Consider the following 12,520-nt stretch of genomic DNA (forward strand, 5'->3'; position numbering starts at 1 on the left):
TCACACTCTAGTACCTTTGTGCTGCCCTTAATGACCATGCTTTTGGATGTTAATTGTCTTGCTTAGTCTGCTTTTAAAGATGCAAGGCTTATATAATTATTACAATTTATTCTTAGCATTAATTGTGGTCTATCACATATGACTCATGCACAGATTAACTATTCTGTCACATTCCTGCCTTTTCTGTCACAGGGAGTCATGGACAAGGACACAGCATGAAACACTTGAGTTGGGTAATGGGAGAGGAAAGCTACTGAATAAATGCTGACCTTTTACAGGACAGATACAGGAGACTGTTAATGTAGCTAGATTTCAGCTTGTGATACACCCAGATCCTTACCAGCTCCCCTAAAATGTAGTACACTCATCCCTCGTTAAACAAGTACTTTACTTACAAGTACTCAGTAAAACAAGGGACACGTATACCCACCTTTGTTCACTAGACGAGTGAACTCCTCCTCCACTAAAACAAGCCTTACATCCCACCCTGAAGACCCCACCTGCCACAGCCTGAAACCCCCGCCCTCCCCACAGCCCCAAACCATCACAGCATGAACCCCGCTCTGGCCCCATGGCCCCAACCTGCTGCAGCCTGAAACCCTGCCAGCCCCACAGACCCAACCCACCACAGCCTGAACCCCCCCGCACCGGCCCTGCAGACCCAACCTGAAGCAGCCCGGATCCTCCACCAGCCCGACAGACCCAACCTGCAGCAGCCTGAAACCTTGCCAGCCTCATAGACCCAACCTCCCGTGGCCTTAACCCCCCGACTCCCGCACCCCACAGACCCAATCTGCAGCAGCCTGAACCACCCCACCCGCCCCATGGACTCAACACACCACAGCCTTAACACCCCACCCTCCCCATGGACTCAACCTTCTGCAGCCTTACCCCACCACCCGCCTGCCCTATGGACCCATCCTGCCACCAGGTTTTAACCCTCCCTCCTGCTCATGTCCCCAAACTGACCCCAGCCTTTAACTCTCTCCAACCTGCCCCAAACCCAAGGTTCACTTACCACCACATGCTGCCACTCAACTGAATTATGAGCACTTGGAACAAATCGCAGACTTTTACACATATTTTAATGGGAATTTAGTGTCCCTCTTACAAGTTTTCGCCTACGAGCAGAAAGTTGGGAACCAATTGTGCTTGTATAGCGAGGGACTAGTGTACATAGTGACAAGTCACGACTTGCTGATGGGATTTTAATCACCCTTCCATTCTTAATTAAAGACAGTTGCAACATTCTCTAAATTTTTTAAACCACGTGCAAGAGTTCACGGTGACATAGATAGAGCTCAGTTAGTTATTTCCGCTAAGTAAATTAATGTTAACACAGACTAGCTCTTTTCAGGGATCCTGCTGATCACCAATATGGGAAGTTGCTTTAGCATTTTGTCCAGGTAACTCAGTAATAATAATAATATTCTATTCAATAAGCAATGTCAAGTGTTTCAGAAACAAAGGATAGCAGGTGAACTATCTTAGTTAAATAGAAATTGGTTGTTTAAACAGCATTGCTTTGGAAAAAACAAAAACAAAAATCAAAAAACAAAACAACAAAAGAAACATAGGGGAAAGGAGCTGATAACATTCATAATGAAAGTACCTGTCCTAAAATATCAAGATAGCCAGAAGCAGAAAAAATTCTAGGCACTAAAACAGTGACATTTGTCTTTGTGCCCTGAACTGTGGACATGTCCAAGGTCAAAGGAACATCAACCACTAATCCAATCTTGAAAGGCTCATCATGTCATTTCCCTGAATATGAGGGATGTTGTTAGCTACTGTAGTGCTCTACTATTTTATATTGGCATGAAATAAACATATTTAATTTGGGAAAATGTGTGATTTATTCTAGTAATATTTTTTCTAGTAATATTTTTTCTGATATGCATTTTTAGAAAACATTATGCAGGCTTCAAAAAGTCCTGTAGTTTTTTTTGAGATTCCTTAAATGTATCTAGTTCTTCTCATCTCTTTGTTATGTAGATTTAATAGAATAATAGAAGATTAGAGTTGGAAGAAACCTCAGGAGGTCATCTATTCTAACTCCGAACTCAAAGCAGGACTAACTCCAACTAAATCATTCCAGCCAGTGCTTTGTCAAGCCTGACCATAAACACTTCTAAGGATGGAGATTGAGATTCCACCATCTCCCTAGACAACCCATTCCAGTGCTTCACCATCCTGCTAGTAAGACAGTCTTCCTTAATGTCCAACCTACACGTGCCCTACTGTAACTTGAGATCATTACTTCTAGCTTCTCTCACCTACCATCACTGAAAATAGTTTGGTTCCATTCTCTTTAGTAGTTGAAGGATATGTTCAAATCCATCCCAGTTCCCTCAGCCTCTCCTCATAAGTCATGTGCTGCAGTCCCCTAATAATTTCTGTTGCCCTCCACTGGACAGTCTACAATTTTATTGTATCCTTTCCATAGTGGGGGTCCAAATTTGGACATAACACTCCAGATGTGGACTCACCAGTGTCAAATAGAGGGGAATAATCATTTCCTTCAATATGCTGGCAATGCTCCTACTAATGTAGCCTAATATGCCATTAGCCTTCTTGGCAACAAGGACACATGCATGACTCATATTCAGCTTCTCACCCACTGTAATGCTCAGGTCCTTTCCTGGGGAACTGCTGCTTAGCCAATTGAAACCCAGCCTGTAGCAGTGCACGGGATTCTTCCATCCTAATTGCAGGACTCTGCATTTGTCCTTGTTGAAACTCACCAGATTTCTTTTGGTCCAATCCTCCAATATGTCTAAGGACCCTATCCCTACCCTCTCTCCCCAGCTTAGTGTCATCTGCAAATTTGCTGAGGGTGCAATCCGTCTCCTCATCCAGGTTATTAATGAAGCCAACAAACAAAACCAGCCCCAATATAGATCCCTGGAGTACTCTACTTGATACCAGTGCCAGCTAGACATCAAGCCATTCATTACTACTCATTGAGCTCGAGGGTGAACTTTGGTGGAGTCAGGGGTAAGTAAGGGAGTTAACTCCAAGACAGACAAAACAAAAAGGGACAAGAATTTTAAGATGGGGGCTAACAATTTAGATGGCAAAAAGTCTGCAGAAGATACTGAAGAAGATAAGGGAGGAAGGACTTCTTGAAAAAACTGGCCTTGAAGGATACAGCAGAGCACACAGTGTTATTTGGTGGACAAGTTTAAACCCTCCCCCACCTTTATAGGACCTTTTCCTTCACCAGCAGCACTGAAATAAGGCACCTCAAATCATTGAATCATAAAAATGTAGGGCCAGAAGGGACTTCAAAACTAGTCCACTAACGTATGTTGATGGAGGGCCAAATGTACCCAGATCCCGCTCTGTTAAGATAAATGTAAGATGCTGGTACTTACTGTTCCTTGGGATCCTACACTCTCTCATTTTACCTGCGTTAAAGATGTTGGTGGGAGGGGTGAGCTTAGGATCCCAGTACAATTTTTCCCCCATACCTACTTTCACCAGCTCTGCTTAGATTATCCCAGGATTTAGGAACCTCCAGTGATAGGAATTGCATCACCTTCCTTGCTCACTTATTCCAGTGCCTAACTATTCCTATGATTAGATGTTTTTTTCCTAATTTATGTATGTTCAGCCAGACAGGTTTATGAAAAATCTATAATATTAAGACCTGAGGGAAACTGTTAAGATTTAATAAACATCACACAGTGATGACTATTGCAGTTGTACATCAAAAGGAAAACAAACGTTAACTAGTTCTCCTTAGAACGGCACCTATAAATTGGATCATTTGAAATAAGCCAGCTACTAAAGAGCTTGTGAAAGGTACCATTTTTCTTCAATCACCATCATATTGTTCACGTGCCTTAGATTTTCAAAATCATCTACTGGAACTCCAGAATAAGTTGGTTTTATATTTTGATTTAAGGCTTGCCCCATACAGATAATTGCTGCAATATATTATGGCATAACTTCTAAAAGCCACATACTGGGGTGAGGAGAGGTGGGAAGAGTGGTGCAGGGGAAGCAGGGGAAACCTGGGGCTGGGCATACATTATGGCTGCTATAGACACTGACAGCACATCTGCTGAAGTCATTGCCAAACGTCAGCTGATTTAATGTGAGCAGAATCTGGCTCTCACAGTGCGGTTCTAATCTGGAAAGAAATTCTATTCAAAATGATCTTACAGGCATGATTCCTGGGAAAAATCACCCCAGCAGAGAGAGGACACAAGGTCTGTGCACCACTGAATACCCACTGAAGCTCGATGCATTGTACAGGCTTTCTGCAGTAAGCTGATTTCCAGCTCCTCGATTTAAGCCTTCTGAATTAAATCTGGTTATATTGTTGCCTATCGGCTAGATTCCAATCTTAACGTATCCAGAATATCTTTACTTCGCTGCATTACCCCAGTTTTACACCAGTTAAACTGTGATCTGAATCACATCCTTCACATATTCTTACTTCATGGTCAACAACAGCTAGGAGACTTGCAAGTGGATAGTGTTCCACTTTGCTAATGATTAATAGCTTGCAAAGTGAAGTTCTAATCAATCCCACCTGTGTAAACCCAATGAAGAGAAAGGGATTTGTCCATATGTTAGTGAGGACTTCATTTGAAGGGACTGACACTGGTTCAAGAGTAAATTATGACATAATTTGGCATACAGAATTCTCAGTGGCATGCAATTAAAATTCAATACTTCTGATACCTAAAGTAACCGGAAATACCAGTTGTTTGTTTCTGGTTTAATTTAAGCTATACTAAAAATGCAAATATGTTGTCTAATACTATAGTGCACAGCTTACTATTTAATGGTCCTGTCAATAAAAATATGCCATACATATATGCAGAGTATGGGCCTACATCACAAAAAGTTTGTGATAAAATCAATTAATCAATCATTTCTTCACTAAAATAACATCAATACATGCCTGGAATATTACTTGCACATCCCTGGAACTGGGTGAGGAGTTTAATAGCTTTATCCATGTCTGCCTTTACTTGTTCCTTTTCATTTAAATAATTTGTTCGGAACTTTACAAGTTCTCACTTAAACATTTCTGAAAAAAATGTATACAAGTCTGCCTGTTGCTTGTTTCTTTGGGGGAAATTTTTTAAATATTATAGGTAACATTTATATAGACTAAATATATCTATGTGTGACAAGGTTGGTCTTAGAGAACCCTTTGCGACTGTTAGGTGATTTTCTGAAAATACCTCTGAACCGATCTGCCTGCCTCTGGTCTGCCTTTGCACCTTGACTTGGTGAGCCAGAATCTCTGGTCTCCCCTGCAGTGCTGGCACAGATTTGTGGTCACAGCCCACACACAACAAAATCAGATCAGCTCCAGCAAGGCTCAATCAAGGGGACTTGACTTAGCATTCTGGTGCCCAGCTCCAGAGGGACCAGAAACCAAATAAATCCATCTTACTATGCATCTACTGCCCAAGCACAGAGGTTGGGGCAGAGCAGGAGAACAAGGCTGAAGTTACATCTGTGTCTATTTTCTCTGAGTCTCGAGGAAAGTGCCTGGCCAGGCCTGGGGCTGCAGCAGTTTTTCCCAGCCCCAGCCTGAGCTTCAATGTACCTGGCTAATTGTGTATTGGTGCTTGCAGAGGAGCAGCAAGGTTTTTCCTTGTGTGTTGTCCAAGCATCAGAGGAGGTGTTGGGGCAGAGGGGTATTTACCTGTCCTGGCAGGGTGGAGAAACCTTTTTCCATATGCCCACTGTTTTCCTGAAGTGGCTACTCCCAGTGATCACTTTGCTGAATCACTGTTCCTGGCACTTGCTGTCCTTAGTGGTGAGTCTGAAGTATGTCATCTCTCCTGGCAGTGCCCTTCCCTTTCCATGTTCTGTAAAATCATGGGCTTGGAGGCATTTACCACTTTCCAGGCACAACAAAACCATGACCTTGGTTTAAGTTAGGGTAAGAGGAAGCTGCATACCAAATTTTGTATGACAGACACACTCTCTAATCTATTTAGTTAGATAAATAAATAATATTGCCTATTATAGATTCTCCTATATATATATATATAGAGATAGATAGATAGATAGATAGATAGATAGATAATCTTTTTACCCATCTTTTCCACATTTTATTCAAACTTTCTTTCTCACTCTCTTCTATTTTCCCTTCTTCCACTATTCCTTCCATAATTTCTTGTAATCTTATATTGTTTCTTCCATTTCTTTCACCCTTTCTCACTTTCCTTTTTTGTTGTTTTGAATATGCACATTAACAAATATTAACCAGAATAGTGGAACAGATCAGCATTTGCTGTTATAGAAATAGTAATGGTTATTTCTATGGTTATGCCCTTAATTCTGTAGAATTTGTTTCAATGTCACAGTTAAATAAAGGCCTTTGATATAACTAGTAAAAACTGACTTCCATTTTTTTATTACTCTCTGTAAACTATGGCATTATATAATTTACAGGGATTTGTCAGCAGAAGTTTTCGTTGGAAGATGTCTTCTAACAAAACGTCTGTCGAAAGATTGTGGCCAAACTGCCAAGCAGATCACAAGAGCTATTGGCTTTGTCAACAAAGAGCAACCGGACTGCCTAGCTGCTCTATTGGCAAAACGGCCAACTGGAAGCACAGCAGACAGGGCTGCCTTGTGTCCTGGAAGCCATGTCTGTTGATAGAGGGGCCCCCAGAATGTCCAGACCAGCTTTCTGTCATTAAAGATCTGTCGACAGAGGAGTTATGCCTCATTGGGAATGGGATATGACCATCAACAAAAGCGCTGCATTCTGTCAAATTACAGTCAACAGAACACCTTGGGAATCTGGCTACCCCCTGGTTTTGTTGACAAAATACCAGTTTGGTCAACAAAACTCTCTAGTATAGATATAGCCAATGAGAGGTGTCCACAGAAAAATGGCACCTACAAGGGCGATAGAGACCATTATGTTTTAAGGAGAGTGTTTTGTTTTACTGCTATAATTACTGTACATAATACCACTCAGAATTACAAAAATAAGAGGGAATGTATCAGTGGTGAAACCTGTGCAAAAGTAGCCAAGAGGAACAAGTTACTGAAGTTTCTATAATGAGGGAAAGGAGCCTATAGGAAAAGATTTCATCTGGACAAGAACTCTTTTTTAAACTATACATAGCTAGGTATAGAGCAAAATTAAAAGAGCAGAACGTAGGGGAACTAAAAAGACAAAGATTTCTACTCACATAATGGATTACACTTGCTTAATGGCTTGACTTCATCTTCTTTGATCAGTCTTTTAGTGAAATTTCAGCTTCACTTGATTCAGGTTCCAGTTGGACCCTTACCTTTTATTTAACAAACTTTCTTAAGTATTTGTACTGTATCTCATTCTCTTACTAGCTGAAATAAACCTAAAGTGGTACAGAAATTGGGAAATATCAGTAGGTTTTTTACAGTTTAATGGACTTTCACCTTTGACTGTTTGCTGTTTAGTTCTGTTGAGGAGCAGAAATCAAGCACCAGTGGGAGAGTTGTGTGTTAGAGGCAATTGTACATTTGGAAGAGTTGCCGAGCATCTAGTTTTCAACTGAAATGATGGGTTGAAAAGAGACCCTGGAGGCTCACCATGCAGAGCCCACCTGGCTACTTCTCTGACTAGGGGCCAACCTGTCAGCTGCTTACAGGAACAGTGCAGAGTCAGGTCAGGCAAGAAACCTTCCTTATCTTCACTGTGCTGCCAACCAGGAGCCTCCTGAGGTAAGCACACCTGGCCAGAGCCTGCTGTCTGAACTTTTTGCCCCTGGTTGGACCCCCCTCTTGCTCCTTAATTCCCTCATAGACTTTCCACCCCTGCCTATATCCCAAGTCCTGTCCCAGGTCAAAAACTACTCCTATATTGAACTCCCTCTCACAGTCTGCACCCTGAATCATTCATTTCTGGCCCCAACTCAGAGCTCATCCCCCGCCCCCACAGCTGAAGCCCTCATCCTCTCCCACATCACAGCCCCCTATCCCATCTTAGTGAAAGTGAGTGAGGGCCCGGGAGAGTGAGTAACAGTTTGGGGCCTGGTGTGAATGGGTGGTGGAGCCTCAGGGGAAGAGTGTGCCAGGGGCAAGGCAAGGGTGTTTAGGTTTGTGGAATTAGAAAGTTGGCAGATCCTAGGGCTTGGGCATAAAGAAGTGAACTGAGTGTCAGGTGACCTGGAATCTAATCTCTGTTATGACATGAACTCTCTGAGTGCAAACAAATACTTTATATCAATTTATTTAAATAAAAAAGCTGAAAAGTGTGAATTATGCAAAAGTGAATGCAGGCCACTTTAGTTCTAAATGAGAGTGTGGTTTAATAATTCACTTCAAATTCAAATCTTTAGTTAATTTGGATTAATTTTCCTAAGACATATTCTTGTAGATAAAATATAAATGAAAAATTCACATTTCCTGATACTAATAGGAGCTGCAGCTACTCAAAAATAGGTCAATAATTTGGGTGGCTAAATATTAATTTTATAGACAAACTTTAGTCATCCAAATTTGAAAAATTGCCTTGTTATCTACATACCACAGTTATCACATCTATATAGTGTGGGTAATAATGGCTATCTTATTAGTGAAAAACATGGATACATGTGGGTAAATAGTTATTTCACCTGAAAAGCATACCACTTAGAAACAAAAGGAATCCCTCTATAATCAAATCATACAGGTCAAGACTCCAACTTCCTTGTTTAGGTAAAACTCCTATTAAGTAGGATGAGCATTTAACACAGGTAAATCGTGAGCAAAGACTGCATAAGAACATAAGAAATAAGAATGGCCATACTAAGTCATACCAAAGGTCCATCAAACCCAGCATATTGTCATTCTACAGTGGTCAATGCCAGGTGCCCCAGAAGGAATGAACAAAACAGGTCAAGTGGTACAGCTCCTGACAAACAGCAACAAGGGACTCCATCCCTGCCCATCTTGGCCATTGATGCACATATTCTCAATGAATTTATTGAGTTCTTTTTTTAACCCTGTTATAATTTGGCCATTCTCTGACAAACAGATCCATAGTTGACTGTGAATTGTGTAAAGAAATACTTTCATTTGTTTTAAAACGGGCTACCTGTTAATTTCCTTTGGTGCCCCCTACTTACTGAGTTATGAGAAGGATTAAATAGCACTTCCTTGTATACTTTTACTACTCCGGTCATGATTTTATAGATCTCTATCACATCCTCTCAGCTGCCCATTTTCCATAGTAAAAAGTCTTATTATTCTTCCCTCATACAAAAGCTATTCTGTACTCCTAATCATTTTTGTTGCCTTTTTTGAATTTTAATTTTTACAACACTAACATACTTTTTTGAGATGTACATAACATAATTACAGCCTTACTGGGTCAGACCAAAGGTCCATCTAGCCCAGTATCCTGTCTTCTAATGGAGGCCAATGCCTGGTGCCCCAGAGGGAGTGAACAGAACAGGTAATCACCAAAGTGATCACTCTACTGACATCCATTTCCAACCTCTGACAAAGAGAGGAGAGGGACACCATTCCTGCCTATCCTGGCTAATATCCATTGATGGACCTAACCTCCATGAAATTATCTAATTCTTTTTTGAACCCTGTTAAAGTCTTGGTCTCTGGCAAGGAGTTCCACAGGCTTACCATGTGCTGTGTGAAGAAAAACTTCCTTTTGTTAGTTTTAAACCTGCTACCCATTAATTTTATTTGGTGACACACAGTTCTTTTCTTATGGGAACAAGTAAATAACTTTTCTTATTTGCTTTTTCCACACCAGTCATTATTTTATATTCCTCTATCATATCCCCCCTTGGTCACCTTTTTCCTAAGCTGAAAAAGCCATCTTTTTAATCTTTTTTCATGTGACACCCATTCCAAACCCCTAATCATTTTTGTTGCCCTTTTCTGAACCTTTTCCAATGCCTATATATATATATATATATGAGGCAACCACATCTGTACACAATATTCAAGATGTGGGTGTACCATGGATTTATTCAGAAGCAATAAGATATTCTCTGTCTTAGTCTCTGTACCTTTTTTAATGATTCCTAGCAATCCGTTTGCTTTTTTTGACTGTTACAGCACACTAAGTGGATGTTCTCAGAGAACTATCCACAAAGACTCCAAGATCTCTCTCTTGAGTGGTTATAGATAAGTTAGTCCCCATCATTTTGTATGTATAGTTGGGATTATTTTTTCAATGTGCATTACTTTACGTTTATCAACATTAATATTCATTTGCTGTTTTGTTGCCCAATCACTTAGTAGTTTGAGATCTTTTTTAAGCTCTTCACAGTCTGCCTTCTTCTTAAATATCTTGCGTAGTTTAGTATCATCAGCAAATTTTACCACCTCACTCTTTACCCACCTTTTCCAGATCATTTATAAAGAGGTTGAATAGGATTAGTCCCAGTACAGACCCTTGGGGGACACCACTAGTTACTTCTCTCCATTCTGAAAACTTACTATTTATTCCCACTCTTTGTCTTCTGTCTTTTAACCAGGTTTTTAATCCGCGAGAGAACCTTCCCTCTTATCCCATTACAATTTATTTTACTTAAGAGCCTTTGGTGAGGGACCTTATTAAAGGCTTCCTGGAAATCTAAATATACTATGTCCACTGGATCCCCACCTTGTCCATTCGTTTATTGACAGCCTTAAAGAACTCTAGTAGATTAGTAAGGCATGATTTCCCTTTACAGAAAACATGTTGACTTTCCTCCAACAAATGTTCACCTACATGTCTGATAATTTTATTCTTTACTATAATGTCAACTAATTAGCCCGGTATTGACATTAGACTAAGTGATCTGTAATTGCCAGGATCATCGCTAGAGTCCTTTTTAAATATTGGTGTCACATTAGGTATCTTCCAGTCAATAGATACAGAAGCTGATTTAAAGGAAAAATTACAAACCACAATTATTTCACATATGAGTTATTTCACCAGATGGGTGAATGCTATCTGGCCCCAGTGACGACTTATTATTAAACTTATCAATTTGCTCCAAAATCTCTTCTAAAGACACCGCAGTCTTGGACAATTACTCAGATGTGTAAAAAGAAAGGCTCAGGTTTGGGACTCTCCCTAACATCCTCAGCTGTGATGGGCCAATCACATCTGCACACCATATTCAAGATTTGGGCATACCATGATTTTATATAAAAGCAATATGATATTCTCTGTCTTATTCTCTATCTCTTAATGATTCCCAACATTCTGTTCACTTTTTAATGCTGCTGCACACCGAATGGATGTCTTCAGAGAATTATCCATAGTGAGTCCAAGATCTCTTTCTTGAATCGTAACAGCTAATTTAAGCCCCATCATTTTATATGTACAGTCAGAATTATGCTTTTTAATATTCATTACTTTGCATTACTATGCATTTTTAATATTCATTACTTTGCATTTAGAAAACTGTACTGCACCTTCTTTCTTTCTCTCACTTTTTTTAATTTCCCAGTCTCTGAGCTTCACTTCTGTCAGAACAAAGAACATTCTGGTTTTAGTTTCAGTCTGCACCATCAGTGTAACAGTCAACTCTCAGAACAGCAAAAGGGTTTGTTTTCTTACATTGACTTCAGATTCTTTTGTAGTTGGAGGCAGCATAGTCATCCCATTCTCGTTACCACTTTGTTATCATTTGAAGTCAATGAATTTAGAAAAAAAATTGCTCATTACAGGTACTTCTTCTTTCCTGAACCTTAGAAGGATGGAGGTACTGCAACTTTCACTGAAGGCCTGTATAAAATACAGTTGGTGGATAGTGTATTACAAGTTGAACCTATTTAGTCCAGCAACCTCAGGACCTGACCAGAAAGAGTTTGCTTGACTATAGGAGGTCAATATTATTCTCTAATTGCATTATTAATACTTCTATTGCCTACTGGGCTCTTAGAAGATATTTTAAGGGTAAATTAGAGCTAAATAACAGTACAGAACACTGAGAGCCAGGATGGGTGGCTGTAAACAAGCTTTATGGGAATGTGGGAAATTTGGCCACACCCATGGTAAGAGGTCATCTGGCTAACTAAAAATCACGCCGGAGTAAAGATGTTCCCAGACAAGAGAGATCTGTATTAGAGAAGCTCAAACTGTATTTCAAAAGTCTAATAAAACCAAATACCATTTCATGTAATATCATAGCATCTTATTAGGACAGTGTAATACACACAAAGGAAGAAATAAGGTTGAGCCTAAGATATAAAACGAGTAAGGAAAATACAGCAGAATCTCCTTATATTAAAAAGAGTTAGGTTTCAATCTGGTTTAAAAACTATACCCATTTGCATTTTACCCTCCTTCACTTACATTGATGACATCTTTATCATTTGGACCCATGGTAAAGAGACTCTAGAAGAATTCCACAGAGCCTTTAACAATCTGCACCCCACCATCAACTTATGCCTTGACCATTCCACATAAGAGATACATTTCCTGGAAACTACAGTACAAATCAAAGATGGACTAATCAATAGCACACTCTACCAGAAACCCACTGACCACTATACTTACCTCCATGCTTCTAACTTCCATCCTGCACACACAACACTATCCATCGTT

This window comes from Carettochelys insculpta, chromosome 2 (genome assembly GCF_033958435.1).
Source record: "Carettochelys insculpta isolate YL-2023 chromosome 2, ASM3395843v1, whole genome shotgun sequence".
Lineage (NCBI taxonomy): Eukaryota > Metazoa > Chordata > Testudines > Carettochelyidae > Carettochelys > Carettochelys insculpta.